This window comes from Ovis aries, chromosome 23 (assembly GCF_016772045.2).
Source record: "Ovis aries strain OAR_USU_Benz2616 breed Rambouillet chromosome 23, ARS-UI_Ramb_v3.0, whole genome shotgun sequence".
Classification (NCBI taxonomy): Eukaryota; Metazoa; Chordata; class Mammalia; order Artiodactyla; family Bovidae; genus Ovis; species Ovis aries.
In genome coordinates, this window is record NC_056076.1 from 726,881 (window position 1) to 732,933 (window position 6,053).

Here is a 6,053-nt window from a genome sequence, read left to right on the forward strand (position 1 = left end):
CGCCCCAAACCCAGGCTCTGCGCCCGGGGACACCACCTCCCAGCTCCCCAGCCCCTGGCACTCACCCTTTCACCAAGCAGTGCTCTCACCTGCCTCCTGGGAGATCCTGGAGGCGGGGTGGGGGTGTGGGGCTGAGGATGGAGTTTGGCCGCAGCCCACTGAGGTCCTGCGCCTGGTGATCTTCCACCCAGGAGACTCTCTTCTCCCTGAACCTCTGCCATTTCTGCCCCCAACTGTAAGATTAAGAATAGTTTTGTTCTGGGATTTCCCTGGTGGTCCAGTGATTAGGACTCCAAGCTCTCACTGCCAAGGGCCCAGGTTCAATCACTGGTCAGGGAACTAAGATCCCACAAGCCTCCTAGGGTGGCCAAAAAAAAGAAGAAAGAAAGGCTAGTCCTGTCCTGTGACCAACGCAGAATGGCCAACGCTTGAGTCTCTGCTCTGATGTTTTGAGGAGCTGGAAAGAAGTTGTCACTGCTGCCTTCTCTCCCTCTGTGCCCTGCAGGCCTGTCTGGATCGTGGCTCGGGGGCACTTCATGGGTGATGGCCCAGGACCCTGTGCTTGGCAAGTACCTGCTTTGTTTACACATCTGCACCTCTGCAGGCAGGGCTGTGTCTGTATGGGTGCCCCAGCACCCCAGGGGTCTTGGCCGAGTGACCACACAGTGACATCTGGCTGCTGGATGTGTGTTGAAGCACAGCCTTGCATGCAAAGAAACCCAACATCCTCTTTCATCAGGAGAATGCAGATCAAAACTACCAGGGGAGCCACTTCACACCCATTGTGTGTAATGTGAGTCAAAAGGATAATGACAGGTGTGGACAAGGAGTGGCAGAGTCTGTGTCACACCCAGGTAGGAAGGTGCCTGGTGCAGCCAGTCCGGCAGGTCCATAAAAGGTTGAACATAAAGCTACCAGGCAACCTCAATTCTGTCTCTGGGTATGTGCCCGAGGGAAAAGACAGCATGTATCCACACAAAAACGTGTACAGAAAAGTTTATAGCAGCATTATTGACTATTAATGATAGTCAACAGGTGGAAATAGCCAGATGTCCACCAACAGATGAATGGATAAACAAAATGTGGTCCCTCCTCAGGATGGAGTACAATTCAGGCATAAGAAGGAATAAATCCCTGACCCCTGACACAGCGTGGATGAACCTGGGGAGCATGATGCTCAGTGAGAAGCCAGTCAGGAGAGGATGAGTGGTTAGACTCCACCCACAGGACAGGTTCAGCCTGGCAGATCCATAAAGACAGGAAGTGGAGGGGGAAGGGGAGAGACTGCATCATAGTTAAGGGGTTTCTTTCTTTCTTCAACTGCAATCTCTGTGATTCAGTGGAAAGCTACTCAGAAACTCTCTGATAACCCTGAGAATCCAATCTCTACTGGAGAAATGGGACCTGTCATTCTCTATCTAGCACCTACACGCCTTAAGAAGGGGTCAAATTCTTGGTTCTGCCTTTGTGGAACACAAATTTATTAATATGGAAATGAGAATCACTCAACAAAAACTCATTTTGTTAAGGATGTTAAATCCCAGGAACTAGGTTCAGGGGAAAAATTCTCTAATGAAGCTGATCTCGCAAATCTACAACAGGAGAGTATTCAAGTGTGCTGCGAAGCCGCAGAAACTAGACAATGCTTCACTGGTGCAAAGACAGGCTGAGGAAGAAAACAGAGTCTGGTTAAGAAGTACACAGGGCTTCCCTGGTTGCTCAGTGGTAAGGAACCTACCTGCAATGCAGGAGACCTAGGTTCGATCCCTGGGTCAGGGAGAGCCCCTGGAGAAGGGAATGGCTATCTACTCCAGTATTCTTGCCTGGACAATTCCATTGACAGAGGAGCCTGGTGGGCTACAATCCATGGGGTCACAAAGAGTTGGATGACTGAGCGACTAACACTTTCACTCACAAGAAGTACACAGTGGAATCAGACACAGACCACAAGAGCAGCAGCTAAACATAAAACATAACTTTAAATCAGAAAGCTAGAATTTTAACTCTGAGAGATGAGAACATTGGTGTGACCGATGTGACCCCACCACTAAGGCTGAAGAAGCCAAAGCTGAAAGGTTCTATGAAGACCTGCAAAAGACCTTCTGGAACTAACACCAAAAAAAGATGTCCTTTTTATCATAGGGACTGGAATGCAAAAGTAGGAAATCAAGAGATACCTGGAGTGACAGGCAAGTTTGGCCTTGGAGTACAAAATGAAGCAGGGCAAAGGCTAGGAGAGTTTTGCCAAGACAACTCACTGGTCATAGCAAACACCCTCTTCCAACACAAGAGATGACTCTACACATGGACATCACCAGTTGGTCAATACTGAAATCAGATTGATTATATTCTTTGCAGCCAAAGATGGAGAAGCTCTATACAGTCAGCAAAAACAAGACCAGGAGCTGACTGTGGCTCAGATCATGAACTCCTTATTGCCAAATTCAGACTTAAATTGAAGAAAGTAAGGAAAACCACTAGGCCATTCAGATATGATCTAAATCAAATCCCTTACAGTTATGCAGTGGAAATGACAAATAGATTCAAGGGATTAGATCTTGAGGGATTAGTGCCTGAGGAACTATGGACGGAGGTTCATAACATTGTATAGAAGGCAGTGATCAAAATCATCCCCAAGAAGAAGAAATGCAAAAAGGCAAAATGGTCGTCTGAGGAAGTCTTACAAATAGCTGAGAAAAGAAGACAAGCAAAAGGCAAAGGAGAAAGGGAAAGATATATCCATCTGAATGCAGAGTTCCAAAGAATAGCAAGGAGAGATAAGAAAGCCTTCCTCAGTGATCAGTACAAAGACACAGAGGAAAACAATAGAATAGAAGGACTAGAGATCTCTTCAAGAAAATCAGAGATTCCAAGGGAATAGTTCATGCAAAGATGGGCACAATAAAGGACAGAAATGGTATGGACCTAACAGAAGCAGAAGATATTAAGAAGAGGTGGCAAGAATACACAGAAGAACTGTACAAAAAAGAGCTTCATGACCCAGATAATCATGATGGTGTGATCACTCACCTAGAGCTTCCTGGAATGTGAAGTCAAGTGGGCCTTAGAAAGCATCACTATGAACAAAGCTAGTGGAGGTGATGGAATTCCAGTTGAGCTGTTTCAAATCCTGAAAGATGATACTGTGAAAGTCCTGCACTCAATATGCCGGCAAATTTGGAAAACTCAGCACTGGCCACAGGACTGGAAAAGGTCAGTTTTCATTCCAATCCCAAAGAAAGGCAATGCCAAAGAATGTTCAAACTACCACACAATTGTACTCATCTCACACACTAGTAAAGTGATGTTCAAAATTCTCCAAGCCAGGCTTCAACAGCATGTGAACCAAGAACTTCCAGATGTTCAAGCTGGATTTAGAAAAGGGAGGGAACCAGAGATCAAGTTGCTAACATCTTCTGGATCATAGAACAAACAAGAAAATTTCAGGTAAACATCTACTTCTACTTCATTGATTACACTAAAGCCTTTGACTGTGTGGATCACAACAAACTGGAAAAGTCTTCAAGAGATGGTAATACCAGACCACCTGACCTGCCTCCTGAGAAATCTGTATGCAGGTCTAGAAGCAACAGTTAGAACCAGACATGGAACAACAGACTGGTTCCAAATTTGGAAAGGAATACATCAAGGCTGTATACTGTCACCCTGCTTATTTAACTTATATGCAGAGTACATCATGCGAAATGCCAAACTGGATGAAGCACAAGCTGGAATTAAGATTGCCAGGAGAAATGTCAATAACTTCAGGTATACAGATGACACCACCCTTATGCCAGGAAGCAAAGAGGAACTAAAGAGCCTCTTGGTGAAACTGAAAGAGGAGAGTGAAAAAGCTGGCTTAAAACTTAACATTCAAAAAAAGATGATCATGGCATCCGGTCCCATCACTTCATGGCAAATAGATGGGGAAACAAAGGAAACAGTGACAGACTTTATTTTCTTGGGCTCCAAAATCACTGCAGATGGTGACTGCAGCCATGAAATTAAAAGATGCTTACTCCTTGGAAGAAAAGTTATGACTAACCTAGACCTCATATTAAAAAGCAGAGACATTACTTTGCCGACAAAGGTCCATAGAGTCAAAACTATGGTTTTCCATTAGTCATGTATGGATGTGAGGGTTGGACCACAAAGAAAGCTGAGCGCTGAAGAATTGATGCTTTTGAACTGCGGTGTTGGGGAAGACTCTTGAGAGTCCCTTGGACTGCAAGGAGATCAAGCCAGTCAATCCTAAAGGAAATCAGTCCTGAATATGCATTGGAAGGACTGATGTTGAAGCTGAAGCTCCAGTACTTTGGCCATGTGATGCAAAGAACTGACTCACTGGAAAAGATCCTGATGCTGGAAAAGACTGAAGGCAGAAGAGGGGGACGACAGAGGATGAGATGGTTGGATGGCATCACCAACTGGATGGACATGAGTTTGAGCAAGATCAGGGAGTTGGTGATAGACAGGGAAGCCTGGCGTGCTGCAGTCCATTGGGTTGAAAAGAGTCAGACACTACTGAGCGACTGAACGAATTGAACTGAATGTAAGAGGAAGTTCTATCCTCTGAAGCATGAATGCCAGCGGAAGCGGCCAGAGGCCCCTCTGAGTCCATGTGAATGGCTTAATTTCTAAGGCCTTCAATCTAAGATGCTGCTGATTTTAAGATGCACCATCATTGCTAGAAAGGAAGAAATGCTGCCAATTAGCTGTTCTGGTTTTTATGTTATATTCATTAAAAGAGCTCTTTTATAGTTATTGATGCTGGGTGATGGATACATGGAGTTCACTGCTACGATCTCTACTCTTGTGTATGTTTGAAATTCTCACTTAAAAATTCTGTAATAAAAGAAGAGTTCTTTCAGGGTACTTATTTGAATATACAGATTTTTAAAAACTTCCTATTTTATACTGGCATATAGTGATTAACAATGTGATAGTTTCAGGTGAACAGTGAAGAGACTCAGCTATACATATACCTGTTCTCCCCCAAACTCCCTTCCCATCCAGGCTGCCACATAACATCAAGCAGAGTTCCATGTGGCATATAAAAGGTCCTTGTTGGTTATCCATTTTAAATATGTCAACGGATACACAGATTTTGAGCATAGATTTTTTTTTTGCTTCCTTTTATTGGCTGTTGCAATATATCATAATTTTAAATTATTTTTTAAAAAATATTTCCTTTATTCATTTTGCTGTGCCAGGTCTTAGTCGCGCCATGTGGGATCTAGTTCCCTGGCCAAGGATTGAACCCAGGCCTTATGCGTTGGGAGTGTAGAGTCTTAGCCATTTTACCACCAGGGAAATCCCTTAACGTCTATTTTTACTGCAACATAAGCACTATTTTCTAACCCACTAATTATTTATTATACAATGCTGGCCCCATTTATAGCAAGTGCCTTTCCCAGAAGCAATTAACCTGAATCATGAAGACTTCCTGTGTACGTTGTGAATTTTGAAACAGTGGTTCTCAGAGCTGGCTGTACAAAAGAGCCACGCCAGGAGGCTGCCTAGACTCAGCCCTGTAATAACTGTCAGCAACCTGAAAGAAAAAAAAAAAAAAGCCTTCCAGGGGTTTTTTTGTGCGAACAAGTGGTCAAATCTGCAGAATGAAGAGACTTAAGAAAACAGAAAAGGGGAAGTGGCTCAAGCCTCCCACAGGTAGAAAGGGTCTTCATCTTCTCAAACTTGGACCAAGCTCAATGTCCTACTGCCGGTTGTTTAGAAGTTGAAACAAGATAGATTTTTGAAAGATTCTTTCTTTTGCCTGCTCAAAACACACTTTGATTTCTCCCCCAGGCCTCGCGCTGACCCTTGGGGCGGCGACAGGACCCGGTCTACGCGGCCACTCGCTACAGAACAGGCGGAGCCGGGCCGCGTGAGCCCGTGGCCCAGAAGTGTCTGCCAGGCAACTGTTTCCTGACCTGGCCGACCCCTGACTTCGCCCGGGTCCCGCCCCACCTGGCCGGCTTTCCGGCTCGCACTAGGACCCCGCGGAGACGGCCCCGCCGCCTGGTATGGGCGGGGCTACGCATTGTGACGTC